The sequence below is a fragment of the Salvelinus sp. IW2-2015 genome, unplaced genomic scaffold, assembly GCF_002910315.2.
Source record: "Salvelinus sp. IW2-2015 unplaced genomic scaffold, ASM291031v2 Un_scaffold1942, whole genome shotgun sequence".
NCBI classification, from domain to species: Eukaryota; Metazoa; Chordata; class Actinopteri; order Salmoniformes; family Salmonidae; genus Salvelinus; species Salvelinus sp. IW2-2015.
In genome coordinates, this window is record NW_019943298.1 from 1 (window position 1) to 13,891 (window position 13,891).

At 53.9% G+C, this 13,891-nt stretch overlaps 1 long non-coding RNA gene across 1 annotated transcript; it reads right to left on the reverse strand.

Annotated features, from left to right (window-relative positions):
- Positions 1 to 11,037: 11,037 nt before the first annotated feature.
- Positions 11,038 to 13,891, reverse strand: LOC112072478 (uncharacterized). Its single transcript, XR_002894318.2, has 5 exons — positions 13,615 to 13,891; positions 13,170 to 13,430; positions 12,495 to 12,647; positions 11,885 to 12,005; positions 11,038 to 11,190 (listed from the first exon to the last, which is right to left on the reverse strand). It is a non-coding gene; the product is annotated as an uncharacterized lncRNA (long non-coding RNA).

A 13,891-nucleotide genomic window follows, 5' to 3' on the forward strand; every position in this document is an offset into this window, starting at 1 on the left:
CAAGCGGCCTGGATAAGACCATTGCTTGGCACGCAGTTATGTGCCTGCACCCAGAGGCAGTGGGACGGATTCAGAAACCCATGCTGCAGCAGTATGTTGTGCACCCAGAGGACAGCGGCCGGATTAAGAACCCATGCTGGCAGCAGTATGGTGCAACCCAGCAGGCAGTTGTGTCCGGATTAGAACCCATTTGCTCGCACCCACGTCAAGCATAACTAGATATCTTGATTAGCCATGATGACAGGCGGCCTGATTAGACAACCACATTTGGCTGCATGAGCGTTATGTGTGCACTGCCAGAGGCCGCGGCCCGGATCTATAGAACCGCATTGCTGCGAGCAGTAATGTGTGTCACGACGGCTGTAGGTCAGTCGGCCGAGAACCGCGCATTCGCTATGCGAGCAGTTAATGGTGTGCACGCAGGCAGCGGCCGGGATTGAAGCCCATCGCCCTGCAGGCGGTATGTGGTGCACCACAGTAGGCGCGCTCAGGGTATTAGAGCACTCATGCTGCTATGCAGTATGTGTGCCTACACTCAGAGGCAGCGGCCGGATTAGAACCCATGGCGCAATAGGCAGTAATGTGTTCACCCAGAAGGCCAGTGGGTCCGGATAAGAAGCCCTCTGGCAAGCCAGTGATGTGTTTGCACCCAGAGGCAGGCGGCCCGGGATTCAGAACCCATGCTGCAGCAGTATGTGTGCAGCCCAGAGGCAAGTGGGCCGGATTTAGAAACATGCTGCCAGGCAGTATGTGTGCACCCAGAGGGCAAAGCCGGCCGGATTAGAACCCATGCTGCACGCATATGGGTGTGCAACGCCAGAGGCAGTGGGGCCGGATATTAGAACCTCTGCTGCAGCAGTATCAGGTGTGCACCCAGAGGCAGCGGCCGGATTAGAACCTGCCTGCTTGCAGCGGTATGTGTGCAGCACACTAGATGGCAGCGGCCTGGCTTAAGAACCCATGCTGGCAGCAGTATGTGTGCACCCAGAGGCAGTGGCGGATTGAGAATCCACTGATGGCAGCAGTAATGTGTGCAACTCCCAGAGCAGTCGGTCCAGCGTAGTTTAGATACCCACTGGGCTGCAGCAGATCTGTGTGCTACCGACGGCCAGTGAGGCCAGGATTAGAGTACCATGCTGCAGGCATATTAGTGTTGAACCAGAGGCAGCGCCGCGATTAGAAACCCATGCTGCAGCGAGATATGTGGTGCGCCACCCAGAGGCATGCGCCGGGATCTAGAACCCCAATGTCTGCAGCAGTATGTGTGCACGCCAGAGGCAGCGGCCGGATAGAACCCATGCTGGCAGCGTAATGTTGTGCACCCAGAGGCAGCGGCCGGCATTAGAACCCATGCTGCAGCGTATGTGTGCACCAGAGGCACGGCCGATTAGAACCCATGCTGCAGCAGTATGTGTGCACCCAGAAGGCATGCGTGGCCCGGAATTAGAACCCATGCTGCAGCAGTAATATGTTTCACGCCCAGAGGGCAGTAGAGGCCGGTCTTAGAACATGCATGCAACGCAGTATGTGGTTTCACGAGCCAGAGGCTGCGGGATTAGAACCGCAATGCTGCAAGCGTATGTGGTGCACCCAGAGGCAGTGGGCCGGCTTAGAACCCATGCTGCAAGCAGTATGTGTCACCCAGAGGCAGCGGCGGATTAGAACCCATGCTGCCAGCAGTATGTGTGCAACCCCGAGGGTGGGTCCGGATTGAACCCATGCTGGCTAGCAAGATAATGTGTGCACCCCAGAGGCAGTTGGGCGCGGATTAGAGACCCATGCTGCAATAGCAGTATTGTGCACGCCAGAGGCAAGCGGTCCGGATTAGAACCATGCTGCAGCAGTATGGTGTGCACCCAGGGTCAGCGGCGGATTAGAACCCATGCTGCAGCAGTATGTGTTTCACACCGAGGCAGCGGCCGGATTAGACTCCCCATGGCTGAGTGCGTATGCTGTTCACCAGAGGGCAGCGGCCGGATTAGAACCCATGCTGGCAGGCAGTATGCCTGTGTCACCCAGAGGCCAGGTGGGGCGGATTAAGAACCAGGCTGCAGCCAGTATGTGTGCACCCGAGGCAGTGGGCCGGATTAGAAACCCATGCTGCAGGGCAGTATGTGTGACCAGAGGCAGTGGGTCGGATTAGAACCCATGCTGCATTGCAGTAATGTGTGCACCCAGAGGATGCGGCCGGATTAGACCCATAGGCTGGCAGCAGTATGTGTGCACCCAGGGCAGGCGGTTCTGGATTAGAACTCCATGCTTGCAGCAAGGTTTAGTGTGTGCACCCCAGAGGCAAGCGCCGCTGGATTAGAAACCGCATGCTTTGCAGCAGATAATGTGTGCACCCAGAGGCAGTGGGCCGGTATTGTAGAACTCCAATAAGCTGCAGTGCAGTCAATGTGGTTTCCCCGCAGAGGCAGACGGCCGGATTAGAACCCGTAAATTGGTGCCCTCGGGCGGGTTCCCAAAGTCATGGTTGTTTTTGTGCAACCAGAGGCAGTGGCCGGATTAGAACCATGCTGCAGCAGTATTGTTGTGCAAACCAGAGCAGCGGCCGGATTAGAACCCATGCTGGCAGGCAGTATGTGGTGGCACCCAGAGCAGCGGCGGGAATTGAACGCCATCGCTGCAGCAGTATTGTGTTCACCCAGAGGCAACGGCCGGATTAGAACCCATCTGCCAGCACAGTATGTGTGCAACCAGTAGGGCGGCCGATTAGACCATGCTGCAAGCAGTAAGTGTGCTGCACCCAGAGGCAGTGGGCCGGATTAGAACCCATGCTGCAAGCGGTATTGTGTCACCCAGAGGCAGCGGCGATTAGAAACATGCTGCAGCGGTATGCTGTGCACAGAGGCACGCGGCCGTGATAGAACCCATGCTGCAAGCAGTATGTGTTCACCCAGAGGCAGCGGCCGATAATAAGAACGCCATGGCTGCAGCAGTATGTTGTTTCACTCCAGAGGCGCCGGCCGTGATTTAGAACCATGCTGCAGCAGTATGTGTTCACCTGTGCCAGAAGGCCAGCGGCCGGATTAGAACCCATGCTGCAGCAGTATGTTGTTCACGTCCAGAGGCAGCGGCGGATTAGAACCATGCTGCAGCCCCAGTATTTGCGACCCAGAGGCAGCGGCGCGGATTAGAAACGCCATGCTGGAGCAGTATGTGTGCAACCAGAGCGCAGCGGCGCAGTGGATAGAACTCCATGCTCAAGAAGCAGTTGTGTGCACAGTAGTATTCTGTTATCTTCAGCCCAGAGGCAAGCAGGCCGGATTAGAACCCATGGCTGCAAGCAGTTATATTGGGGGTTTTGTGACACCACAGAGGGCAGCGGCCGGCCGGATTAGAACCATGGCTGCAAGCAGTATGTGTTCACAGAGGCAGCGGCCGGATTTAGAACCCTATGCTTGCAGCAAATGTGTGCCACAACCAGAGACCTCAGCGGGCCGGATTAGAACCCATCGCTAGCTAGCAGTATGTGTGCACCAGAGGCAGCTGGCCGGATGAGAAACCTCATTGCTTGCAGCACGTATGTGGTGCACCGCAGGAGGCCTCAGCGGCCGATTAAGACGCTCATTGCTGCAATTGCAGTATGTGTGCACCCAGAGGCAGCGGCCGGATTAAGACCCAATGCTGCAGCAGCTAATGTGTGCACTCCAGGGGCCCCGCGGCCGGTAATTTTAGAACCCATCTGCAGGCAGTACTGTGTGCACCCAGAGCACGCTGAGCCGGATTAAACCATGCTGCAGGCCAGTATGTGTGCACCCAGAGGCAGCGTGGCCTGGATTAGAACCCATGCTGCAGCAGTTATGTGTTCACGCCAGCAGGCAGCGGCCGGGAAATTAGAACCCATAGCTGCAAGCCCTACTGTGGTGCACCCAGAGGCGTCGGGCCGGTATTAGGAACCCAGCTGCAGCAGTATGTGTAGCACTCACAGAGGCAGCGGCAGGTTAGAAGCCCATGCTGCAGCAGGTATGTGTGCACCAAAGGCAGCGGCCGGATTTAGAACCCATGCTGCAGAGTAATGTGTGCACCCAGATGCAGGGCCGGATTAGACCATGCTTTGCAGCAGTACTGTATGTGCAATCCCAAGGCAGCGGTCCGGATTAGAACCATGCTGCAGCAGTATGTGTTCACACCTAGAGGCAGCGGTCCCGGATTAGAACCGGCATGCTGCAGCAGTATGGTTGTGCACTCCAGTAGGCATGCGTGCCGATTAAGAAAACACATCCCTTGCAGCAGTATCGTGCTGCACCAGGGGGCAGCGGCCAGGATTAGACCCGCCATCGCTGCAGCAGTAATGTGTGCACCCAAGAAGGCCAGCGGCCGGACTTTAGAAACCCATGCTGCAAGCAGTATGTACGTGCACCCAGAGGCAAGCGGCCGCTTAGAAACCCATGCTGCAGAGTATGTGTGCACCAGAGGCAGCGGCGGATTAGAACCATGCTGCATGCAGTATGTGTGCACCCAGAGGCAGTGGGCGGATTTAGCTACCCAATGCTGCAGCAGTACTGTGTGCACACGAGGGCAGCGGCCGGATTAGACCCATGCGAAAGGCAGTGGTGTTCACCCAGAGGCAGCGGGCCGGATTAGGAACCCATAGCTGCGAGCAGTGTGTGTCACCCAGAGGCAGCGGCCGGAAGTTAGAAACCACATGCTGCCAAGGAGTATGGTGCTACCCGAGAAGTGCATGTGGGGCGGATTAGAAACCATTGCTGGTCAGCAGTATCTAGTGCACCAGAGCGCAGCGGCCGGATTAGAACCCATGCTGCAGCAGTATGTGATGCACCAAAGAGGCACTGTGGGCCGGATTAGAACCACTGCTGCAGCAGTAGGTTTGTAACCCAGAAGGCCAGTGCGCGCCGGATTAGCAACCGCACATGATGGCGAAGCAGTAATGTGTGCCACAGAGGAAGGCGGCCAGATTAAGAACCCATGCCTGCGCAGTATGTGTGACCAGAGGCATGGGGCCGGATTAGAAAGCTCATCGCTGCAGCAGTATGGTGTGCACCCAGAGGCGTGGCCGATTAGAAGCCATCTGCAGCAGTATGTGTGCACCCAGAGGCAAGTGGGGCGGATTAGAACCCCATGCTGAGCAGTAGGTGGTGCACCCAAGGCAGCGGGCCGGATTAAGAGACCATGCTGCAGCAGTATTGTTGTGCCCCGAGGTCCAGCGGTCCGGATTAAGAACCATGCTGCAGCACGTATGTGTGCACCCAGAGGCAGCGGGCCGGCATTAGAACCCACTGCTGTCAGCAGTAATGTGTGCACCCAGAGGCAGTGGGCTCCGGATTAGAACCCTATGCTGCAGGCAGTATGTGTGACCCCAGAGGCAGTGGAGAGCCCGGATTAGAACCCATGCTGCAGCAGGTAAATGTGTCGCACCCAGAGTGCACGCGGCCCGGATTAGAACCATGCTGCCAGAAGTATGTGTTCACCCGAGGCAGTGGGGCCGGATTAGAGCCCATTGCGCAGCAGATATGTGGTTCACTCTGAGCAGCGGCCGATTAAGAACCGCCATGCTGCAGCAGTATGGTGTTCACCCAGTAGCAGCGGCCCGAATTAGAACCCACTGCTCGGCAGCAGTATGTGTGCTACCCTCAGAGGCAAGCGGCCGGATTAGAACCCATGCTGCAGCACGTAATGTGTGTGATCGAGACGAACAGCGGCCAGGGATTAGAACCATGCTGCAGCAGTATGTGATAAGACACACCCTCCAAGGCAGGCGCTCCGAGATTAGAACCATGCTGCAGCAGTTGAATCGTGTGCACCCAGAGGCAGTGGGGCTCGGATTAGACACCCTATGCTGCAAAATAGCCAGTAATGTGTGCACCCAGAGGCATGCGCCGATTAGAACGCCATGGCTGGCAGGCAGTTATGTGTGCAGCCCAGAGGCAGTGGGCCGGAATTAGAACCCATGCTGCAGCAGGTAATGTGTGGCACCCAGAGGCAGCGAGCCGGATTAAGAACCCATGGCTGGCAGCGTCATGTGTGCGCCCAGAGGCAGCGGCCGGACTTAAACCCATGCGCACAGTTGTGTGCTACGCGCAGTAGGCGTGGACCGGATTAGAACGCATGCTGCAAGTATGTGTGCACCCCAGAGGCAGCGGGCCAGGATTAGGAACATGGCTGCAGCGGTCATTGTGTGCACCCAGAGGCAGCGGGCCTCGGATTAGAACCCATGCTCGCAGCAGTATTGTGTTGTCACCCGCGGCACGCAGGAGGCCGGATTAGAACCCAAATGCTGCGCAGTAATGTGTGCACTCCCAGGAGAAAAAAATAAAAGGCAGCGGCCGGATTAGAACCCAGCTGCAGCAGTATGTGTGCATCCCAGCAGGCCAGCGGCCGGGATTAGAACCCCTCTGCAGCAGTATGTGTGGCACACAGAGGCAGTGGGACCGGAATGTAACCCAATGGCTGCAGCAGTATGTGTGCACCCGAGGCGATGCGGAACGGGATTAGACATCCATGCCTGCAGCTAGTATGTGGTGCACCCCGAGGCAGTGGGCCGGATGTAGAACCCCATGCATGCATGCCAGTATGTTGTGCACCCAGAGGCAGCGGCCGGATTAGAACCCATGCTCAGCAGTATGTGTGGCCACCCAGAGGCAGCGGCCCGGATTAGAACCATGCTGCAGCAGTATGTGTGCACCAGAGGCAGTGGGGGATCTAGAACCCATGCTGCAGCAGTATGTGTGCACCCAGAGGCAGCGGGCGGATTAGAACCCATGCGCAGCGGTATGTGTGCACCCAGAGGCAGCGGCGGATTAGACCCATGCTGGCAGCAGTATGTGTGCACCAGCAGGCAGCGGCGGATTAGAACCCATGCTGAGCAGTATGTGTCTGACCCAGAGTGTCGCGGCCGATTAGAACCCATGCCGCAGGCAGTATGTGTGCAGCCACGAGGCAGCGGCCGGATTAGAGACCTATGCGCGCATATGTTGTGCACGCCAGAGGCAGTGGGCACCCGGATTAGAACGCATGCTGCAGCAGTATGTGTGGACGCTCCACCAGAGGCAGCGGCCGGATTAGAACCCCTGCTCGCAGAGTATTGTGCACCCAGTAGGCAGTGGGCCCGGATTAAGAAACCCATGCTGCAGCAGTATGTTGTGCACCCAGGAGAGGCAGGTGGGCCGGATTCAGAACGCCATGCTGCATGCAAGTATGGTGTGCACCCGAGGCAGTGGGCCGGATTAGAACCCATGCTGCAGCGAGTATGTGGGCACCCAGAGCAGCCGCCGCGATTTAGAAACCCATGCTGCCCCGCAGTATGTGTGCACCCAGAGGCAGTGGGGCGGATTAGAACCCATGCTGGCAGGCAGTATGTGTGCACCGCCAGAGGCAGCGGGCCCAGGAATTAGACCATGGCTGCCAAGGCAGTATGTGTTGACCCCAGAGGCAGTGGGGCCGGATTCGAACCCATGCTGCACAGTATGTGTGCACCCAGAAGGCCGCGGACCGGGCTTAAGAACCCATGCTGCAGCAATAATGTGATGGCACCCATGAGGCAGCGGACCGGAATTAGAATGCCCCATGCGCAGGCAGTATGTGATGCCGACCCAGAGGCCAGCGGCCGGGATTAGAACCCATGCTGCCACAGTATGTGTGCACCCAGAGGCAGTGGGCCGGATTTTAAAGAACCATGCTGCAGAGTATGTGGTGCACTCCAGAGTCAGCGGCCGATAGAAACCGCATGCTGTCAGAAGCAGTATGTGTTGCACCTCAGAGGCACGGCCGGGATTGAACGCCATGCATGCAGCAGTAACTGTGTGCATCACCTCAGAAGGGAGCGGCCGGATTTAGAACATGCTGCAGCAAGTATGTGCTGCAGCCCAGAGGCAAAGCGGCCAGATAGAACCTCATGCCTGCAGGCAGTTATGTGTTGACCCTCAGAGGGCACCCGCGGGGATTGTAGAACTCATGCTGCAGCAGTATGTGTGCACCCAGAGGCAGTGGGCCCGGATTAGAACCCATTGGCTGCAGAACAGTGATTGTGCTGCATCCCAGAGGCAGCGGCCGGATTAGAACCCATGGCAAGCAGTATGTGTGCACCCAGAGGCAGCGCCGGATCAGAACCCATGCTGCAGCAGTATGTGTGCACCAGAGGCAAGCGCGCCGGATTAAGAACCCATGCGCAGCAGTATGTGTGCACACCAAGGCAGTGGGCCGGATTAGAACCCATGCTGCAGCAGTATGTGTGCACTCCCAGAGGAGCGGCGGATTAGAAACCCATGCTAGTCAGCAGTATGTGTGCACAGAGGCGGCGGCCGATTAGAACCATGCTGCACGCAGTATACGTGTGCACCCAGAGCAGTGGGCCGGATTAGAAGCCATGCCTGCAGCAGTATGTGTCGCACCCAGAGGGCAGTGGGCCGGGATTAGAACCCATCTGCAGCAGTATGTGTTGCACGCCAGAGGCAGCGCCGGATTAGAACCCATGCTGCAGCAGTATGTGTGCACCCAGAAGGCCAGCGGCGGATTAGAACCACATGCTGTGCAGCAAGTATGTGTGCACCCCAGAGGCAGCGGCCTGGATTAGCACCCATGCTGCAGCAGTAATGTGTGCACCCCAGGAAGGCAGTGCGGCCGGAATTAGAACCCATGCTGGCAGCAGTATGTGGTTGCACCCAGAGGCAGTGGGCCGGATTGAACCCATGCTGCAGCAGTTATAGTGTGCACCCAGAGGCAGCGGTCGGATTTAGAAACACCATGCTGCAGCAAGTATGCTGTTACGCAGAGGCAGTGGGCAGCGGATTTAGAACCATTGCTGCAGCAGTAATGTGTTCACCCCAGAGGCAGGGCCGGATTAGAACCATGCGGGCAGCAGTATGTGTTCACCAGAGGCAGCGCCGGAATTAGAACCATGCTGCAGTCACAGTATGTGTGTCACCCCAGCAGGCAGCGGCTGGATTAGAACCTCATGCTGCAGCAGTAATGTGGTCATCCCCGAGGCAGCGGCGATTAGAACGCCATGCTGCAGCAGTATGTGTGCACACCCAGAGGCTAAGCGGCCGGATTTAAGAACGCATGCTGCAGCAGTATCAGTGTTTAACCAGAGGCAGTGGGTCGGATTAGAACCATGCTGGCAGCAGTATGTGTGCACCAGAGGCAGCTGGTCGGATCCTTATGAACCCATTGCTGCAAGCAGTAATTGTGTGCACCCAGAGCGCAAGTGGGGCCGGAATTCGAATCCCATGCCTGCAGGAGTATTGTGCACCCAGTAGGCAGCGGCCGGATTTAGGAACCGGATCGCTTTGCGCAAGGCAGTATGTGTGCACCAGAGGCAGCGTCTCACGGATTAGATCCATTGCGCACGCAGTAAATGTGTTGCCCAAGAACGTGGCAGTGGGCCGGAATTAGAACCCATGCTGCAGGCATAGTATGGTGTGGCCACCCAGAGGCAGCGGCCGGATCTAGAACACATGCTGCAGCGGGTATGTTGTGCACAAGAGGCAGCGGCCGATAGAATCCATGCTGGAAGCAGTTATCAAAATGCTGTGGCAACCGCCAGAGGCCAGGCGGCGCGGATTAGAACCCATCTGGCAGCCCGTATGCTTGCCACCCAGAAGGCAGCGCGGATTAGAACCATGCTGCAGCAGTATGTGTGCACTCCAGAGGCAGCGGCCGGATTAGGACGCATGCGCTAGCAGTATGGTGTGCACAGAGGCAGTGGGCGGATTAGAAACCATGCTGCCAGCAGTATGTTGTGCCACCAGAGCAGCGCCGGATTAGAACCCAATGCTGCAGCAGTATGTGTGCACCCAGAGGCAGTGGGCCGGATTCAAGAACCCATGCTGCAGCAGTATGTTTGTGCACCCCAGTCAGGCAGTGGGCCGGATTAGTAACCATGCGTGCAGCAGTATGTTGTGGCTAACCCAAGAGGCAGTGGACCGGATTAGAACCCATGCTGCAGCAGTATGTGTGCACCCAGACGGCAGCGGCCGCTTAGAACCATTGCTGCAGCAGTTAATGTGTGCACTCCAGAGGCAGTGGGCCTGGATTAGAACCCATTGCCTGCAGCAGTAATGGTTGTGCACCAGAGGCAAGCGGAGTGGACGGATTAGACGCCATGCTGCAGGGAGTATGTGTGCCGCAGAGGCAGAAGTGGGCCGGGATTAGAAGCCCTGGCTGCAGTGCATTATGGTGCACCCAGAGGCAGCGGCCCGATTAGAACCCATCGCTGCACGCAGTATGTGGTGCACGTCCAGAGGCAGCGGCCGGATTAGAACCCTGCTGCATGCAGTATGTGTGCACCCAGAGCAGCGGCCGGATTAGAACCCTGCTGCAGCAGTATGTGTCATCTCAGAGGCAGTGGGGTCCGGATTACTGCAGACCCTATGCTCCAGCAGTATGTGGTGCACCTAGAGGCAATTGGCGGCCGGATTAGACCCTAGCTGCAGCAGTATGTTTGCCACCAGAAGGCAGCGGCCGGATTACGCAACCCATGCTGCAGCAGTATGTGTGCACCCAGAGGCAGCGGCCGGATTAGAACCCATGCTGCAGCAGTATGTGGTGCACCCAGCAGGCAGCGGCCGGATTAGAACCCATGCTGCAGCAGTAATGTGTGGCACACCAAGGCCGCGGCCGGATTAGAACCCATGCTGCAGCAGTATGTGTGCACCCAGAGGCAGTGGGCCGGATTAGAACCCATGTCTGCAGCAGTATGTGTGCACCCAGAGGCAGCGGCCGGTATTAAGAAACATGCTGCAGCAGTATGTGATGCACTCAAAGGCAGCGGCCGGATTTAGAACCCATGCTGCAGCAGTATGTGTGCACCCCCAGAGGACAGCGGCCGATTAGAAAGCTCTATGCTGCAGCAGTCATGTGTGCACACCAGAGGCAGTGAGGGTCCAGATTAGAACCCATCTGTGAGAGCAGTAATGTGTGGCACCCAGAAGGCAAGCGGCCTTAGACCTGAGCGTTGTGCACCGGGCAACCCTTAGATGCACACCCTCCCTACTTTTCTTCTTGTCCACTTGGTTAAACTTTACTTAAAGCCTGCAGGGTATAGATGCATTGTAAGACTCTGTCCACTGTACTTTTTTAGGAGGGGGGGGAGGTTCTGCTGGAAGGCCAGTTTGACGCCTCGTTGGCTGCTTCCTGCTCCTTATTGAGACTCTTGGTTGGAGTCGGTCTCTGACAGCACCACAAAGAAGTGATGACATTTCTCACATTTCACAAAGCGGGTTGAAGCTAGGAAGAGGGAGGGGGGAAGGATGTTATGGCACCAACTAAGCCGGATCATGATATTGCTAGTGGGGGGCATAAGCACACAAMCTAGACCTGTGTTACACTTAGCTGCTCTGTGACTGTGACCCATTTGTTACATAAGGACTTTATTTGTTAGTAACACGCAATATGTCTGACAGCTGTTGCCCAGTAGTCTGGCATTCCCTATAGATGTGTGAGCTGCACTGAGCCAGTAGATACTAGGTAAAGGAGATCAGATGAAAGCTAGGGTAACACCATATTCTCTTAAATGCTGTCCCTTCCACATGATGTGCATGTCACTCAGACTGGTACTGGTACTTGTACATGTTATAAACCATATGTTCAATTAATTCAAATAAATTAAAAGAAAGTAAGTGTCAGGTTCACCGCACAGTTTGCTAGCCTGGGTTCCCAATCTGTTTGTGCTGTCTTGCCTACTCATGTGGTCAATTGGCATATCTTTGGCATAACAACGACCATATAGGAGTTGTCCATACAGCACAAACAGATCTGGGACCAGGCTAACAGTTTGCTGCTTGTTTCAAAGCACTTTTCAAAGCACTCAATTTCTCATAATTGAGATTTGTTCCTGTGCCAAGCTTGACCGTACACAATTCCTCTCCTCTCTTTTCAATTCCTCTATTTTCAAATATGCAAAGAAAAGTAAAACACTTACACACAAAGGTTTCTACATGAGTGCAGGCATCTCCACACTTGGGACAGCGTAGCTGGCTGCCTCCTTTTCCGGAGCCACCGGAACCTCCTCTTTTCCCACTTCCTGCATCMCCAACTGATTTCTGTCAAGAGTGGAAGAGCAGAGGATGTAGATTAGATWAGACTGTAGCTCCTGCTGGGACTAGATCATTCACCATGAAGGAAGTCATGAAGATATTATAACATTCAATGAACTTTACTTATAGCGCTAGACATGGGTGAGTATTCTTTTTATCTTGATCTTTTTAATTACTCTTTACCTTTATATTAACTAGCGAAGTCAAGTTAAAAACAACTCAATTTTCAATGACAGCCTAGTGGGAAAACTGCCTTGTTACAGGGGAAGAACGAACAAGGTGTACCTTGTCAGCTTGGTTACTAGTCCAACGCTCTAACCACTAGGCTACCTGCCTAGGCTACCACTAGGCTACCTGCCTAGGCTACTTGCTGCCCCAATGCATTATGATGTGATTGCAATTAATTGTAAGAATTGTCATCATAAGCATGTGTGACCTCCTTATAATGTCTTATTAATAGTAACAACATGTTAATAAGGCCTGCTTTTGACATACCTTTCCTCCATCACCGGAGCCATCTTTGACATCTTTTGATGAAAAACATACAGATGATTCGGAGAATGATCTCACAGGAACTCTTCTGGTTAATCGGACTTCAGGTGTTCCTGGTCTGCAATAGAAAATAACTGGACTCTGTGGAAGAGATACCTGTGAACGTACAAGCAGATTCAATCAACTGACCTACTGTTAATGTACATTTTCTAAATCAGCAAAGCAAACGTTGAGCATATTACTAATCAATAGATAAAAACACCTATATTTCCTCATACATGTCAAATATGAATGCATAAGGGGGCATGTCCCTGAAAGCTCCCCTAAACATACATTTATTCATAACATGAAAATGTTGACAAAATCTTTGGATAAATAACTAAGTGTATGCATGCACCACCACTGTATGGTTCTTCTTGCGTAACAACACTGTAAATCAAGTTCACATCAGCTTAGCTATCTTAGCTACAAGGCTAGCAGGTAGATGTTACAGGTTCCAACTTTGCAAAACAACCATGTTACCCCATTTCACATTAGTTTGCTTTTCTCAACACCTCATATTCATTGTTTGTGCTGTATTTGAACATTATATGCTTGTGCAACTTGCAAGCTGGCTGGCTAGAAGACTAACGTTAGCTAGCTAGCCAGCAAGTTAGCTAGCTAGCAGAATATGCTTACCTTTTTGAGAAGTTATGAACAATCTCGCCGCTGATCTGCATGTGCATGACATTATTTTATTTAAGTCGACAGAAAAGATAGAAATAGGAATGTGGGGAATATCACAGAGTAATAAAAAAAAATAGCCAAAGTATATGTTGACTGGCAGGCTAGCTAGCTAGCTTAGCTGGCTAACGAACCAGCGGAGTACGCTTGGTAAATAGAGCACACTGTTTAGTTTAGCCAGCATTAACGTATCCAGTCTGTGTCTCTGCTCCGAACCTGTAGAAAAGGAGTTGAAAATAGGATGTAATTATAATGCAGAACAATATCCATAATATGAATGTGTTATWATACCTGGAGACTACATCTARCTAGAGAGCGGAGACTAATGTGGCAGAACAAGTATCAAGTAACTTAACGTTCTAGCTAGCTTGYCAATAAAGTAGTCTAAACATATACTTACGATTATGCTGGCTTGAAAGCCAAACAAATACAATCATCGATGAAATGTAAATCAAATGACACTGTCATGCTGTCAATACCACAGAGGGTGCGAGTTACACAACCCTCATGTATTTGCTTATGTGACAGTGTATTCTTGAGTGATGTAACCAATGAATGGTGTTATGATGGGCCATTCAGAAGAGAGCAGAAAAAAACGTATACCCTTTGTATAGTAGGTTGTAGATTGTAGATCTAKAACAACCAGAATAAGATTCGAACAGAGCAGATATGACTCT